This window comes from Arachis hypogaea, chromosome 2 (genome assembly GCF_003086295.3).
Source record: "Arachis hypogaea cultivar Tifrunner chromosome 2, arahy.Tifrunner.gnm2.J5K5, whole genome shotgun sequence".
Lineage (NCBI taxonomy): Eukaryota > Viridiplantae > Streptophyta > Magnoliopsida > Fabales > Fabaceae > Arachis > Arachis hypogaea.
The window spans coordinates 58,970,770-58,988,793 of record NC_092037.1 but is presented as its reverse complement, the minus strand read 5'-3'; the positions used below and the strand labels follow the sequence as shown (position 1 = coordinate 58,988,793).

At 39.4% G+C, this 18,024-nt stretch overlaps 3 non-coding genes across 3 annotated transcripts; 1 reads left to right on the top strand and 2 right to left on the bottom strand.

Annotated features, from left to right (window-relative positions):
• Positions 1 to 461: 461 nt before the first annotated feature.
• On the bottom strand, positions 462 to 569 carry LOC112764665 (small nucleolar RNA R71). The gene has a single exon (XR_003183277.1). It is a non-coding gene; the product is annotated as a small nucleolar RNA R71 (small nucleolar RNA).
• A 9,622-nt stretch (positions 570 to 10,191) lies between these two features.
• Positions 10,192 to 10,295, top strand: LOC112764322 (small nucleolar RNA R71). The gene has a single exon (XR_003183107.1). It is a non-coding gene; the product is annotated as a small nucleolar RNA R71 (small nucleolar RNA).
• Positions 10,296 to 16,307: 6,012 nt separating this feature from the next.
• On the bottom strand, positions 16,308 to 16,415 carry LOC112766699 (small nucleolar RNA R71). The gene has a single exon (XR_003184517.1). It is a non-coding gene; the product is annotated as a small nucleolar RNA R71 (small nucleolar RNA).
• Positions 16,416 to 18,024: the final 1,609 nt, after the last annotated feature.

The following is an 18,024-nucleotide window of genomic DNA, read 5'->3' as shown; positions in this document are numbered from 1 at the left end:
CCAAGGCACAACTCTCTGTAGAGGACCTAACAGAAATCTTCAAAGAAGGAGAACCCATGGCAGCCAAAAACAACAACAATGCCAACAATGCAAGGAAGGTGCTGGGTGACTTTACTGCACCTACTCCCGACTTCTATGGGAGAAGCATCTTTATCCCTGCCATTGGAGCAAACAACTTTGAGCTTAAGCCTCAATTAGTTTCTCTAATGCAACAGAATTGCAAGTTCCATGGACTTCCATTGAAAGATCCTCATCAGTTCTTAGCTGAATTCTTACAAATCTGTGACACTGTCAAGACTAATAGGGTTGACCCTGAGGTCTACAAACTTATGCTATTCCCTTTTGCTGTAAGAGACAGAGCTAGGACATGGTTGGACTCTCAACCTAAAGAAAGCCTGGACTCTTGGGAAAAGCTAGTCAATACCTTCTTGGCAAAGTTCTTTCCACCTCAAAAATTGAGTAAGCTTAGAGTGGAAGTCCAAACCTTCAGACAGAAGGAAGGAGAATCCCTCTATGAAGCTTGGGAAAGATACAAACAATTAATCAGAAAGTGTCCTTCTGACATGCTTTCTGAATGGAGCATCATAGGTATTTTCTATGATGGTCTCTCTGAACTGTCCAAGATGTCTTTGGATAGCTCTGCTGGAGGATCTCTTCATCTAAAGAAGATGCCTACAGAAGCTCAAGAGCTGATTGAAATGGTTGCAAATAACCAATTCATGTACACTTCTGAAAGGAATCCTGTGAACAATGGGACTAGTCAGAAGAAAGGAGTTCTTGAGATTGACACTCTGAATGCCATATTGGCTCAGAACAAAATATTGACTCAACAAGTCAATATGATTTCTCAAAGTCTGTCTGGAATGCAAAATGCACCAAGCAGTACTAAGGAAGCTTCATCTGAGGAAGAAGCTTATGATCCTGAGAACCCTTCAATGGAAGAGGTGAATTACATGGGAGAACCCTATGGAAACACCTATAATCCTTCATGGAGAAATCATCCAAATTTCTCATGGAAGGATCAACAGAGACCTCAACAAGGTTTCAACAATAATAATGGTGGAAGAAACAGGTTTAGCAATAGCAAGCCTTTTCGATCATCTTCTCAGCAACAGACAGAGAGTTCTAAGCAGAATACCTCTGACTTAGCAACCATGGTCTCTGACCTAATCAAAACCACTCAAAGTTTCATGATTGAAACAAGGTCCTCCATTAGAAACTCGGAGGCACAAGTGGGTCAGCTGAGCAAGAAAATTATTGAACTCCCTCCTAGTACTCTCCCAAGCAATACAGAAGAAAATCCAAAAGGAGAGTGCAAGGCCATCAACATGGCCGAATTTGGAGAGGGGGAAGAGGCAGTGAACGCCACTGAGGAAGACCTCAATGGACGTCCACTGGCCTCCAATGAGTTCCCCAATGAGGAACCATGGGAATCTGAAGCTCAAAATGAGACCATAGAGATTCCATTGGACTTACTTCTGCCATTCATGAGCTCTGATGAGTATTCTTCCTCTGAAGAGGATGAGTATGTCACTGAAGAGCAAGTTGCTAAATACCTTGGAGTAATCATGAAGCTAAATGACAAGTTATTTGGAAATGAGACTTGGGAGGATGAACCCCCTTTGCTCACCAAAGAACTGGATGACTTGTCTAGGCAGAAACTACCTCAAAAGAGACAGGATCCTGGGAAGTTTTCAATACCTTGTACCATAGGCACCATGACCTTCAAAAAGGCCTTGTGTGACTTAGGGTCAAGTGTAAACCTCATGCCTCTCTCCGTAATGGAGAAGCTAGGGATCTTTGAGGTACAAGCTGCAAAAATCTCACTAGAGATGGCAGACAACTCAAGAAAACAAGCTTATGGACTTGTAGAGGATGTTCTGGTAAAAGTTGAAGACCATTACATCCCTACTGATTTTATAGTCCTAGAGACTGGGAAGTGCATGGATGAATCCATCATCCTTGGCAGACCCTTCCTAGCCACAGCAAAAGCTGTGATTGATGTTGATAGAGGAGAGTTGATCATTCAAGTGAATGAAGAATCCTTGGTGTTTAAGGCTCAAGGATATCCCTCTGTCACCATGGAGAGGAAGCATGAAGAGCTTCTCTCAAAACAGAGCCAAACACAGCCCCCACAGTCAAACTCTAAGTTTGGTGTTGGGAGGCCACAACCAAATTCTAAGTTTGGTGTTGAACCCCCACATTCAAACTCTAAGTTTGGTGTTGGGAGGTTCCAATATTGCTCTGAGTATCTGTGAGGCTCCATGAGAGTCCTCTGTCAAGCTACTGACATTAAAGAAGCGCTTGTTGGGAGGCAACCCAATGTTATGTTTTTATCTATTTTTCTTTGTTATTTTATATTTTTTGTAGGTTGATGATCATGAGAAGTCACAAAATCAATAAAAAAAGCAAAAACAGAATGAAAAGCAAAAAGAAAAACAGCACACCCTGGAGGAGAGCGTGCTGGCGTTTAAACGCTAGTAAGGCTAGCTGTTGGGCGTTTAACGCCCAGTCTGGCACCATTCTGGGCGTTTAACGCCAGAAAGGGGCACCAGACTGGCGTTAAACGCCAGAAAAGGGCAAGAAGTTGGCGTTAAACGCCAGAAATGGGCACCAGCCCGGCGTTTAACGCCAGAAATGGCTAAAAACGCATTTTTGCATGCCATTTGGTGCAGGGATGACTTTTCCTTGACACCTCAGGATCTGTGGACCCCACAGGATCCCCACCTACCCCACCACTCTCTCTCTTCTTCACCCATTCACCAATCACCTCAACACTTCTTCCCCAAAAAAACCCTTCACCTATCAAATCCCATCTTTCTCTTCACCACTCACATCCATCCTTCATAAAATCCCACCTACCTCACCATTCAAATTCAAACCACTTTCCCACCCAACCCACCCATACATAGCCGAACATCAACCCTCCCCCTCTCCTATATAAACCCATCTTCACTCCTTCATTTTCACACAACCTAAACACTACTTCTCCCCCTTTTTGGCCGAACACAAAGCCATTCCCTTCTTTCTCATTTCTTCTTCTTCTACTCTCTTCTTTCTTATTTTGCTTGAGGACGAGCAAACCCTTTAAGTTTGGTGTGGTAAAAGCATTGCTTTTTGTTTTTCCATAACAATTTATGGCATCCAAGGCCGGAGAAACCTCTAGAAAGAGGAAAGGGAAGGCAAAAGCTTCTATCTCCGAGTCATGGGAGATGGAGAGATTCATCTCAAGGGTGCATCAAGACCACTTCTATGAAGTTGTGGCCTTGAAGAAGGTGATCCCCGAGGTCCCTTTTTCACTCAAAAAGAGTGAATATCCGGAGATCCGACATGAGATCCGAAGAAGAGGTTGGGAAGTTCTTACCAACCCCATTCAACAAGTCGGAATCTTAATGGTTCAAGAGTTCTATGCCAATGCATGGATCACCAAGAACCATGATCAAAGTGTGAACCCGAATCCAAAGAATTATCTTACTATGGTTCGGGGGAAATACTTGGATTTTAGTCCGAAAAATGTAAGGTTGGCATTCAACTTGCCCATGATGCAAGGAGATGAACATCCTTACACTAGAAGGGTCAACTTTGATCAAAGGTTGGACCAAGTCCTCACAGTCATATGTGAAGAGGGCGCCCAATGGAAGAGAGATTCAAGAGGGAAGCCGGTTCAATTGAGAAGGCATGACCTCAAACCCGTGGCTAGAGGATGGTTGGAGTTTATCCAACGCTCAATCATTCCCACTAGCAACCGGTCCGAAGTTACCATAGACCGGGATATCATGATTCATAGCATCATGATTGGAGAAGAAATAGAAGTTCATGAGGTTATATCTCAAGAACTTTATAAGGTGGCGGACAAATCTTCTACCTTGGCAAGGTTAGCCTTCCCTCATCTCATTTGTCACCTCTGTTATTCGGTTGGAGTTGACATAGAGGGAGACATCCCTATTGATGAGGACAAGCCCATCACTAAGAAGAGGATGGAGCACACAAGAGACCCCACTCATCATGAGATCCCTGAGATACCTCAAGGGATGCACTTTCCTCCACAAAACTATTGGGAGCAACTAAACACCTCCCTAGGAGAATTGAGTTCCAACATGGGACAACTAAGGGTGGAGCATCAAGAACACTCCACCATCCTCCATGAAATTAGAGAAGATCAAAGAATCATGAGAGAGGAGCAACAAAGACAAGGAAGAGACATTGAGGAGCTCAAGCACTCCATAGGATCTTCAAGAGGAAGAAAGAGCCGCCATCACTAAGGTGGACCCGTTCCTTAATTTCCTTGTTCTTTATTTTCCTGTTTTTCGAATTTTAGTGCTTATGTTTGTCTATGTTTGTGTCTTGTGATCATTAGTGTCTTAGTGTCTATGCCTTAAAGTTATGAATGTCCTATGAATCCATCACCTCTCTTAAATAAAAAATGTTCTTAATTGAAAAAGAGTAGAATTGCATGAATTCTGAATTTTATAACAGTTTAATTATTTTGATGTGGTGGCAATACTTTTGTTTTCTGAATGTATGTTGAAACAGTGCATATGTCTTTTGAATTTGTGGTTCATGAATATTGGCTCTTGAAAGAATGATGAAAAAGGAGACATGTTACTGAGGATCTGAAAAATCATAAAAATGATTCTTGAAGCAAGAAAAAGCAGTGAATACAAAAAAAAGAGAAAAAGAAAAAGAAAGAGAAAAAGAAAGAAATAAAGTTGTGATCCAAGGCAAAAAGAGTGTGCTTAGGGTCCCTGGACACCTCTAGTTGGGGACTCTAGCAAAGCTGAGTCATAATCTGAAAGGGTTCACCCAATTATGTGTCTGTGGCATGTATGTATCCGGTGGTAATACTGGAAGACAGAGTGCTTCGGGCCACGGCCAAGACTCAATTAGTAGCTGTGTTCAAGAATCATCATACTTAACTAGGAGAATCAGTGACACTATCTGGATTCTGAGTTCCTAAAGAAGCCAATCATTCTGAATTTCAAAGGAAAGAGTGAGATGCCAAAACTGTTCAGAGGCAAAAAGCTAAAAGCCCCGCTCATCTAATTAATACTGATCTTCATAGATGTTTTTGGAATTCATTGCATATTCTCTTCTTTTTTATCTTATTTGATTTTCAGTTGCTTGGGGACAAGTAACAATTTAAGTTTGGTGTTGTGATGAGCGGATAATTTGTACGCTTTTTGGCATTGTTTTTAGTATGTTTTTAGTATGATCTAGTTAGTTTTTAGTATATTTTTATTAGTTTTTAATTAAAATTCACTTTTCTGGACTTTACTATGAGTTTGTGTGTTTTTTTGTGATTTCAGGTATTTTCTGGCTGAAATTGAGGGACCTGAGCAAAAATCTGATTTAGAGACTAAAAAGGACTGCAGATGCTGTTGGATTCTGACCTCCCTGCACTCGAAGTGGATTTTCTGGAGCTACAGAAGCCCAATTCGCGCGCTCTCAATGGCGTTGGAAAGTAGACATCCTGGGCTTTCCAGCAATATATGATAGTTCATACTTTGCTCAAGATTTGATGGCCCAAACCGGCGTTCAAAGTCACCCTCAGAATTCCCAGCGTTAAACGCCGGAACTGGCACAAGAATGGGAGTTAAACGCCCAAACTGGCACCAAAGCTGGCGTTTAACTCCAAGAGGAGTCTCTACACGAAAATCCTTCATTGCTCAGCCCAAGCACACACCAAGTGGGCCCGAAAGTGGATTTTTATGTCATTTACTCATCTCTGTAAACCTTAGGCTACTAGTTCTCTATAAGTAGGACCTTTTACTATTGTATTGAGATATCGGGGTAGTTAGCTTTGTTCTGATGCTATCTTAGATCATTGGGAGGCTGGCCATTCGGCCATGCCTAGACCTTGTTCTTATGTATTTTCAACGGTGGAGTTTCTACACACCATAAATTAAGGTGTGGAGCTCTGCTGTACCTCGAGTATTAATGCAATTACTATTGTTCTTCTATTCAATTCCGCTTGTTCTTGTTCTAAGATATCACTTGTTCTTCAACTTGATGAATGTGATGATCCGTGACACTCATCATCATTCTCACCTATGAACGTGTGACTGACAACCACCTCCGTTCTACCTTCGATTGGGTGAATATCTCTTGGATTCCTGATACACGATGCATGGTTGATCGCCTGACAACCGAATGCTCGCCTGACAACCGAGCCAGCCATTCCGTGAGATCAGAGTCTTCGTGGTATAGGCTAGAACTGATGGCGGCATTCAAGAGAATCCGGAAGGTCTAACCTTGTCTGTGGTATTCTGAGTAGGATTCAATGACTGAATGACTGTGACGTGCTTCAAACTCCTGAGGGCGGGGCGTTAGTGACAGACACAAAAGAATCACTGGATTCTATTCCGGCCTGATCGAGAACCGACAGATGGATAGCCGTGCCGTGACAGGGTGCGTTGAACATTTCCACTGAGAGGATGGGAGGTAGCCACTGACAACGGTGAAACCCTTGCTTAAGCTTGCCATGGAAAGGAGTAAGAAGGATTGGATGAAGACAGTAGGAAAGCAGAGAGACGGAAGGGACCAGCATCTTCATACTCTTATCTGAAATTCCTACCAATGAATTACATAAGTATCTCTATCTTTATCTTTATGTTTTATTCGTATATCACCATACCCATTTGAGTGTGCCTGACTAAGATTTACAAGGTGACCATAGCTTGCTTCATACCAACAATCTCTGTGGGATCGACCCTTACTCGCGTAAGGTTTATTACTTGGACGACCCAGTACACTTGCTGGTTAGTTGTGCGAAGTTGTGTTTATGCCAAGGTATTGAACACCAAGTTTTTGGATTCATTACCGGGGATTATTTGAGTTGTGAAAAAAATTGATCACAATTTCGCGCTACCAATGCTCAAAGCCTTGGATCCTTTTTACCCTTGCCTTTTGGTTTTAAGGGCTATTGGCTTTTTCTGCTTGCTTTTTCTTTTTCTTTCTATATTTTTTTCGCCACTTTTTTTCGCAAGCTTTTGCTTTTTCGCTGCTTTTTCTTGCTTCAAGAATCAATTTTTGTGATTTTTCAGATTATCAATAGCATTTCTCTTTGTTCATCATTCTTTCAAGAGCCAACAATTTTAACATTCATAAACAACAAGATCAAAATTATGCACTGTTCAAGCATTCATTCAGAAAACAAAAAGTATTGTCACCACATCAATATAATTAAACTAAATTCAAGGATAATTTTGAAATTCATGTACTTCTTGTTCTTTTGAATTAGAAACATTTTTTATTTAAAAGAGGTGAAGGATTTATGGAATTATTTATAGCTTTAAGACATAGTTACTAACTACTAATGATCATAAAGTAGAGACACAAAACATAGATAAACATATAACATAAAAACCGAAAAGCAGAAAAATATAAGAACAATGAATGAGTCCACCTTAGTGGCATCTTCTTCTTGAAGGACCAACAATGTCCTTAAGCTCTTTTATGTCCCTTCCTTGCTTCTGTTGCATGATCCCTAGTGATTTTGGTGCTCCTATCCTTAGTTGCTCCCAATAATTGTGTGGAGGACAATTTATCCCCTGAGGTATCTCAGGGATCTCTTGATTTGCAGTCAAATGTTCTATCACTGAGCTATAAACCCTTTAGATGAGTCTTTTCATCTCCCATGACTCAGAGGTGGAAGCTTTTGTCTTCCCTTTTCTCTTTTTTTTTTTTGAGGTTTCTCTGGCCTTAGGTGCCATCAATGGTTATGGAAAAACAAAAAGTTATGCTTTTACCACACCAAACTTAGAAAATTGCTCGCCCTCGAGCAAGAGAAGAAAGAAAAGATGAAGAATAAGAAGAAGATATGGAGGAGATGGAGGGATGTGTGTATTTGGCTATATGGGTGGGATTGGGTGGGAAAGAGAATTTGAATTTTGAAGGTAGGTAGGGTGTATGGGAAAGAGTGGATAGATGTGAGTGGTGTATGAAAAACAGAAGGGATGACCATGAATGGAGAGAGAGAGAGGGTGAAGTAGGTGGGGATCCTGTGGGGTCCACAGATCCTGAGATGATCCTGTGGGGTCCACAGATCCTGAGGTGCCAAGGATTTACATCTCTGCACCAATTAGGCATGTAAAATGCCTTTCCATGCAATTCTGGTGTTTAAACGCCGAAGTGATGCATGTTCTGGGCGTTCAACGCCCAACTGCAGCATGTTTCTGGCGTTGAACGCCAGTTCTATGCTTGTTTCTGGCGTTCAGCACCAGCTCCATGCTCTGTTCTGGCGTTGAACACCAGCCAGATGCTCCTTACTAGCGTTTAAACGCCAGTAAGTCTTTCCTCCAGGGTGTGATTTTTCTTCTGCTGTTTTTTATTCTGTTTTTAATTGTTGTATTTTTTTCGTGACTCCCCATGATCATGCACCTAATAAAACATAAAAGAATAATAAAATAAAAAATAAAATTAGATAAATAAAAATTGGGTTGCCTCCCAACAAGCGCTCTTTTAATGTCACTAGCTTGACAGTGGGCTCTCTTGGAGCCACAAAGGTGATCAGGTCAATGTTGTGGACTCCCAACACCAAACTTAGAGTTTGGATATGGGGGTTCAACACCAAACTTAGAGTTTGGTTGTGGCCTCCCAACACCAAACTTAGAGTTTGACTGTGGGGGCTCTGTTTGACTCTATACTGAGAGAAGCTCTGCATGCTTACTCTCCCTTGTTACAGAAGGATAGCCGTGTGCCTTAAACACAAGGTAGTCCCCATTCAATTGAAGGACTAATTCTCCTCTGTTAACATCTATCACAGCTTCTGCTGTGGCTAGGAAAGGTCTTCCAAGAATGATGCATTCATCCTCCTCCTTCCTATTGTCTAAGATTATGAAATCAGCAGGAGTGTAAAGGCCTTTAACCTTTACCAACATGTCCTTTACTAATCCATAAGCTTGTCTTACTGACTTGTCTGCCAATTGTAATGAGAATAAGGCAGGTTGTACCTCAATAATCCCCAGCTTCTCCATTACAGAGAGTGGCATAAGATTTATGCCTGACCCTAGGTCACACAGAGCTTTTTCAAAGGTCATGGTGCCTATGGTACAGGGTATTAAGAATTTTCTATGATCTTGTTTCTTTTGAGGTAGAGTTTGCTGAACCCATGTATCAAGTTCACTAATGAGTAAGGGAGGTTCACCTTCCCAAGTCTCATTACCAAACAACTTGGCATTCAGCTTCATGATGACTCCTAGATATTGAGCAACTTGCTCTCCAATTACATCTTCATCCTTTTCATAGGAAGAATAATCTTCAGAGCTCATGAATGGCAGAAGGAGATTTAATGGAATCTCTATGGTCTCTATATGAGCCTCAGATTCCTTTGGATCCTCAATAAGGAACTCCTTCTTGTTTGAGAGACGTCCCAGGAGGTCTTCTTCACTAGGATTTTCATCCTTCTCCTCCCTTGTGCATTCGGCCATATTGATTACATCAATGGCCTTGCACTCTCCTTTTGGATTTTCTTCTGTATTGCTTAGGAGAATACTGGGAGGAGTTTCAGTGACTTTCTTACTCAACTGGCCCACTTGTGCCTCCAAATTTCTGATAGAGGACCTTGTTTCACTCATGAAACTTAAAGTGGCCTTAGACAGATCAGAGACTAAATTTGCTAAATTAGAGGGGCTCTGCTCAGAATTCTCTGTCTGTTGCTGAGAAGATGATGGAAAAGGCTTGTTATTGCTTAGCTTGTTTCTTCCACCATTATTAAAGCCTTGTTGAGGCTTTTGTTGATCCTTCCATGAGAAATTTGGATGATTTCTCCATGATGAATTATAGGTGTTTCCATAAGGTTCACCCATGTAATTTACCTCTGCTATTGCAGGGTTCTCAGTATCATAAGCTTCTTCAGAAGCTGCCTCTTTAGTACTGTTGGATGCATTTTGCCATCCATTCAGACTTTGAGAAATCATGTTGACTTGCTGAGTCAACACTTTGTTCTGAGCTAATATGGCATTCAGAGCATCAATTTCAAGAACTTCCTTCCTCTGAGGCGTCCCATTATTCACGGAATTCCTCTCAGAAGTGTACATGAATTGGTTATTTGCAACCATGTCAATAAGTTCTTGAGCTTCTGCAGGCGTTTTCTTTAAGTGAATGGATCCACCTGCAGAATAGTCCAATGAAATTTTGGAAAACACAGATAGACCATAATAGAATATATCTAATATGGTCCATTCTGAAAACATGTCAGAATGACACTTTTTGGTCATTTGCTTGTATCTTTCCCAAGCTTCATAGAGGGATTCACCATCTTTTTGCTTGAAGGTTTGAACATCCACTCTAAGCTTGCTCAACTTTTGAGGAGAAAAGAATTTATCCAAGAAGGCCGTGACCAGCTTATCCCATGAGTCCAGGCTATCTTTAGGTTGTGAGTCCAACCATGTTCTAGCTCTGTCTCTTACAGCAAAAGGGAAAAGCATGAGCCTGTAGACTTCAGGATCTACTCCATTTGTCTTAACAGTCTCACAAATCTGTAAGAACTCAGTTAAAAACTGATAAGGATCTTTATATGGAAGTCCATGAAACTTGCAGTTCTGTTGCATCAAAGCAACTAATTGAGGTTTCAGCTCAAAATTGTTTGCTCCAATGGCAGGAATTGAGATGCTTCTTCCATTAAATTTGGACGTTGGTTTAGTGAAATCACCAAGCGTCCTCCTTGCATTATTGTTGTTGGGTTCGGCTGCCATCTCCTTCTCTTGTTCGAAGATTTCAAAAAGGTTGCCTCTGGATTGTTGTAATTTAGCTTCTCTTAGTTTCCTCTTCAGAGTCCTTTCAGGTTCTGGATCAGCTTCAACAAAGATGCCTTTTTCCTTATTCCTGCTCATATAAAAGAGAAGAGAAAAAGAAAAAGGAAGAGGAATCCTCTATATCTGGACAAAGAGGATCCTTATTATTAGTAGAAGAAGAAAGGAATAAGAGTGGAGAATCCAATCACAAGGGTGAGGATAGAGGCAGTGATTGCAGATGAAGAGATGTGAAGAGAAATGTTAGTAAATAAATAAATAAATAGAAGAAGAGAAGAGAGAGAGAATTTGAAAATAATTTTGAAAAAGTAGTTAATGATTTTCGAAAATTAAAGATAAGATATAATTAAAATTAAAATTTAAAACAATTAAAAAGAATTTTTGAAAAAGAGATGAGATATTTTCGAAAATTAAAGAGGGAAAAATAGTTAGGTGGTTTTGAAAAAGCTAAGAAACAAACAAAAAGTCAAATAATTAGTTGAAAAAGATATTAAAATCAAATTTGAAAATATAAGAAGATAAGAAGTTAGAAAAGATATTTTAAAATCAAATTTTTGAAAAAGATAAAATTTTGAAAAAGATATGATATAAAAGATAAGATAAGATAGATTTAATTTTTAAAATTAAAATTAATTACTTAACTAACAAGAAATTAAAAGATAAGATTCTAGAATTTAAAGATTGAACCTTTCTTAACAAGAAAGTAACAAACTTCAAATTTTTGAATCAATCACATTAATTGTTAGCATAATTTTCGAAAATAAAGATAAAATTTAATAAAAAGATTTTTGAAAAATATTTTTAAATTTTCGAAAATTATAAGATAAAAATGAAAAAGATTTGATTTTTGAAAAAGTTTTTGGAAAGATATGATTTTTAAAATTGAAAATTTAACTTGACTTGTAAGAAACAACTAATTTTAAAATTTTTTGACTAAGTCAACTCAAATTTTCGAAAATTATGAGAAAATTAAGGAAAAGATATTTTTTATTTTTGAATTTTTAATTATGAGAGAGAAAAACATAAAAATGACTCACAACATAAAAATTATGAATCAAAACACATGATGCATACAAGAACTCTATGAATGTCAAGATGAACACCAAGAACACCTTGAAGATCATGATGAACATCAAGAACATATTTTTGAAAAATTTTTGATGCAAAGAAAACATGCAAGACACCAAACTTAAAAATCTTTAATGCTTGGACTCTAACAAACGAAAAATGCATATGATAAAACCACAAAAAATACAAAACAAGAAAACATCAAGATCAAACAAGAAGACTTACCAAGAACAACTTGAAGATCATGAAGAACACCATGAATGCATGAATTTTTGAAAAAATAATGCATAAATTTTTAAAAACATGCAATTGACACCAAACTTAAAAATTGACTCAAAATTCAAACAAGAAACAAAAAATATTTTTGATTTTTATGATTTTATTATTTTTTGTATTTTTATTATTTTATTTTTTTCTTTCGAAAATAATTTTTGGGAAAAACGAAAACAAAGAAAAATTTTGAAAACTTTTTTTTGAAAAGAAAATTACCTAATCTGAGCAACAAGATGAACCGTTAGTTGTCCATACTCGAACAATCCCCGGCAACGACGCCAAAAACTTGGTGGACGAAATTGTGATCATCAACAATGGCTCCAAAGACTTGGTGCTCTTAAACATTGATGAGCGAATAATTTGTATACTTTTTGGCATTGTTTTTAGTATGTTTTTAGTATGATCTAGTTAGTTTTTAGTATATTTTTATTAGTTTTTAGTTAAAATTCACTTTTCTGGACTTTACTATGAGTTTGTGTGTTTTTCTGTGATTTCAGGTATTTTCTGGCTGAAATTGAGGGACCTGAGCAAAAATCTGATTCAGAGACTAAAAAGGACTACAGATGCTGTTGGATTCTGACCTCCCTGCACTCGAAGTGGATTTTCTGGAGCTACAGAAGCCCAATTGGCGCGCTCTCAACGGCGTTGGAAAGTAGACATCCTGGGCTTTCCAGCAATATATGATAGTCCATACTTTGCCCAAGATTTGATGGCCCAAACCGGCGTACAAAGTCACCCTCAGGAATTCCAGCGTTAAACGCCGGAACTGGCACCAAAATGGGAGTTAAACGCCCAAACTGGCACTAAAACTGGCGTTTAACTCCAAGAAGAGTCTCTGCACGAAAATGCTTCATTGCTCAGCCCAAGCACACACCAAGTGGGCCCGGAAGTGGATTTTTATGTCTTTTACTCATCTCTGTACACCTTAGGCTACTAGTTTTCTATAAGTAGGACCTTTTACTATTGTATTGAGATATCTGGGTAGCTATCTTCATTTTATGCTATCTTAGATCATTGGGTGGCTGGCCATTCGGCCATGCCTAGACCTTGTTCTTATGTATTTTCAACGGTGGAGCTTCTACACACCATAGATTAAGGTGTGGAGCTCTGCTGTACCTCGAGTATTAATGCAATTACTATTGTTCTTCCATTCAATTCCGCTTGCTCTTGTTCTAAGATATCACTTGTTCTTCAACTTGATGAATGTGATGATCCGTGACACTCATCATCATTCTCACCTATGAACGTGTGACTGACAACCACCTCCGTTCTACCTTCGATTGGGTGAATATCTCTTGGATTCTTTAACCGGAATCTTCGTGGTATAGGCAAGAACTGATGGCGGCATTCAAGAGAATCCGAAAGGTCTAACCTTGTCTGTGGTATTCTGAGTAGGATTCAATGATTGAATGACTGTGACGTGCTTCAAACTCCTAGCAGGCGGGGCGTTAGTGACAGACGCAAAAGAATTGATGGATTCTATTCCGGCCTGACCGAGAACCGACAGCTGATTACCCCATGCTGTGACAGAGCATAGGCAAACGTTTTCACTGAGAGGATGGGAGGTAGCCATTGACAACGGTGAAACCCTACATGAGCTTGCCATGGAAAAGAGTAAGAAGGATTGGATGAAGACAGTAGGAAAGCAGAGAGACGGAAGGGAAGGCATCTTCATGCGCTTATCTGAAGTTCCTACCAATGAATTACATAAGTATCTCTATCTTTACTTTTATGTTTATTTTCGTTCATCACCATATCCATTTGAGTTTGCCTGACTAAGATTTACAAGATGACCATAGCTTGCTTCAATACTAACAATCTCCGTGGGATCGACCCTTACTCGCGTAAGGTTTATTACTTGGACGACCCAGTGCACTTGCTGGTTAGTTGTGCGAAGTTGTGTAATGCCATGGTATTGAACACCAAGTTTTTGGGGTTCATGACCGGGGATTATGAGAGTTGTGAAAAGTATTGTTCACAATTTCGCGCACCAAGTTTTTGGCGCCGTTGCCGGGGATTGTTCAAGTTTTGAGCAAGCTTTTGGTAACATCAGTGCCAAGGATTGTTCAGTTTGGACAACTGACGGTTCATCTTGTTGCTTAGATTAGGTATTTATTTTTTTCGAAATTCTTGAAGATGAATTCTAGAGTTTCATGATGATTTGTTGAAGTCTGGCTGGCTGAGAAGCCATGTCTAATCTCATTGGACCGAGGTTTCAACTTATCATCACAAAAGCTTGTTGATCTTTATCAATCTTGCTTTTGGAGCAGTGATCTGCTAAGGCTTGGCTGGCCATTGGCCATGTCTAGTGTTTTGGACCGAAGCTTTCTTTGAGAGCTTGGTTGGCTGTGAAGCCATGTCTAATTCCTGGACCGGAGTCTTAGACTAGCATTGCACTGATTCTTAGAATTCTCATTAAGAATTTTGATATCTTTTTCCACTTAATTTTCGAAAAACACAAAAAAAATTTACAAAAATCATAAAATCCAAAAATATTGTATGTTTCTTGTTTGAGTTTAGTGTCTCATCTTAAGTTTGGTGTCAATTTCATGCATTCATTCATATGTATTAAGGATTCTCAAGTAATTCTTGATAATTTTCGTGCTCTGATCATTGAATTCAATTGACTTGAGTGTTTTGTGTGTCTCATATGCATTCTCATGTTGTTAGTGTCAGTAGTATACAAACTGCTAAGTTTGGTGTCTTGCATGCATTGTTATTTGATTCTTATTGCATTTTTCTTATTATTAAAAATCCAAAAATATTTTTAATTTGTGTCTTCTCAAGTCAATGATACAGAGAATTGAAGATTCAGAACATACAGCAGAGGAATTATACAGAAAAAGCTGGGCGTTCAAAACGCCCAGTGAAGAAGGACAGACTGGCGTTTAAACGCCAGCCAGGGTACCTGGTTGGGCGTTTAACGCCCAAAAAGGTAGTGTTTTGGGCGTTAAACGCCAGAATGTGCACCATTCTGGGCGTTTAACGCCAGGATGGCACAAGGGGGAGGATTCTGTTTTCAATGCAAATTTTTTTCAAGTTTTCAAAGTTTTTCAAAATCAAATCTTTTTCAAATCATATCTTTTCAATCAAATCTTTTTCAAATTCAATTTCTTTCTATTTTCAAAAATACTTGCTATCAATTAATGATTTGATTCAACAATTCAAGTATGTTGCCTTTTCTGTTGAGAAAGGTTTAATGTCTGAATCATATCTTTTCTTGTTAGTCAAGTTTTTAATTTTTCAAAATCAAATCTTTTTAAAATGTTTTTCAAATCATATCTTCTCAATCACATTTTTTTAAAACCAATCATATCTTCTTAACCACATCTTTTTCAAAATAATTTTCAATCAAATCTCTTTGATTTCTAATTTCAAAATCTTTTTCAAAAATCATTTTATTTCTTTCCCACTTTCATTTTCGAAAATTAAGTAATGTTTTTCAAAAATGTTTTCAAAATTTTTACTTAATTTTCGAAAATCACTTCCCTTCTTCTCACATCCTTCTATTTATGGACTAATAATATTCCTTGATGCAAATTTCGAACTCCATCTTCTTTGATAAGTTCGAATTTTCTACTTCTGTCTTCTACTTTTCTTCTCCTCTGACACCTAAAGGAATCTCTATACTGTGACATAGAGGATTCCACATTTTCTTGTCCTCTTCTCTCTCATATGAGCAGGAGCAAAGACAAAAGCATTCTTGTTGAGGCTGATCCTGAACCTGAAAGGACCTTGAAGAGAAAGCTAAGAGAAGCCAAAGCACAACTCTCTTTAGAGGACCTGACCGAATTCTTCAAAGAAGAAGAACACATGGCAGCTGAAAACAACAATACCAACAATGCAAGGAAGGTGCTGGGTGACTTTACTGCACCTACTCCCGATTTCTATGGGAGAAGCATCTCTATCCCTGCCATTGGAGCAAACAACTTTGAGCTTAAGCCTCAATTAGTTTCTCTAATGCAACAGAATTGCAAGTTCCATGGACTTCCACTGGAAGATCCTCATCAGTTTTTGGCTGAGTTCTTGCAAATCTGTGACACTGTCAAGACTAATGGGGTTGACCCTGAGGTCTACAGACTTATGCTATTCCCTTTTGCTGTAAGAGACAGAGCTAGAACATGGTTGGACTCTCAACCTAAAGAAAGCCTGGAGTCTTGGGAAAAGCTAGTCAATGCCTTCTTGGCAAAGTTCTTTCCACCTCAAAAATTGAGTAAGCTTAGAGTGGAAGTCCAAACCTTCAGACAGAAGGAAGGAGAATCCCTCTATGAAGCTTGGGAAAGATACAAACAATTAATCAGAAAGTGTCCTTCTGATATGCTTTCTGAATGGAGCATCATAGGTATTTTCTATGATGGTCTCTCTGAACTATCCAAGATGTCTTTGGATAGCTCTGCAGGAGGATCTCTTCATCTGAAGAAGACGCCTGCTGAAGCTCAAGAACTGATTGAAATGGTTGCAAATAACCAATTCATGTACACTTCTGAAAGGAATCCTGTGAACAATGGGACTAGTCAGAAGAAAGGAGTTCTTGAGATTGACACTCTGAATGCCATATTGGCACAGAACAAAATATTGACTCAACAAGTCAATATGATTTCTCAAAGTCTGTCTGGAAAGCAAAATGCACCAAGCAGTACTAAGGAGGCTTCATCTGAGGAAGAAGCTTATGATCCTGAGAACCCTTCAATGGAAGAGGTGAATTACATGGGAGAACCCTATGGAAACACCTATAATTCTTCATGGAGGAATCATCCAAATCTTTCATGGAAGGATCAACAGAGACCTCAACAAGGTTTTAATAACAACAATGGTGGAAGAAACAGGTTTAGCAATAGCAAGCCTTTTCCATCATCTTCTCAGCAACAGACAGAGAGTTCTAAGCAGAATACCTCTGACTTAGCAACCATGGTCTCTGATCTAATCAAAACCACTCAAAGTTTCATGACTGAAACAAGGTCTTCCATTAGAAATTTGGAAGGACAAGTGGGTCAGCTGAGCAAGAAAATTACTGAGCTCCCTCCTAGTACTCTTCCAAGCAATACAGAAGAAAATTCAAAAGGAGAGTGCAAGGCCATCAACATGGCCAAATTTTGGGAGGAAGAAGAGGCAGTGAACGCCACTGAGGAAGGCCTCACTGGGCGTCCACTGGCCTCCAATGAGTTCCCTAATGAGGAACCATGGGAATCTGAGGCTCAAACTGAGACCATAGAGATTCCATTGGACTTACTTCTGCCATTCATGAGCTCTGATGAGTATTCTTCCTCTGAAGAGGATGAGTATGTCACTGAAGAGCAAGTTGCTAAATACCTTGGAGCAATCATGAAGCTAAATGACAAGTTATTTGGAAATGAGACTTGGGAGGATGAACCCCCTTTGCTCACCAAAGAACTGGATGACTTGTCTAGGCAGAAACTGCCTCAAAAGAGACAGGATCCTGGGAAGTTTTCAATACCTTGTACCATAGGCACCATGACCTTCAAGAAGGCCTTGTGTGACTTAGGGTCAAGTGTAAACCTCATGCCTCTCTCTGTAATGGAGAAATTAGGAATCTCTGAGGTGCAAGCTGCAAAAATCTCACTAGAGATGGCAGACAACTCAAGAAAACAAGCCCATGGACTTGTAGAGGATGTTCTGGTTAAAGTTGAAAACCATTACATCCCTACTGATTTCATAGTCCTAGAGACTGGGAAGTGCATGGATGAATCCATCATCCTTGGCAGACCCTTCCTAGCCACTGCAAAGGCTGTGATTGATGTTGATAGAGGAGAGTTGATCATTCAAGTGAATGAAGAATCCTTGGTGTTTAAGGCCCAAGGATATCCCTCTGTCATCATGGAGCGGAAGCATGAAGAGCTTCTCTCAAAACAGAGCCAAACAGAGCCCCCACAGTCAAACTCTAAGTTTGGTGTTGGGAGGCCACAACCAAACT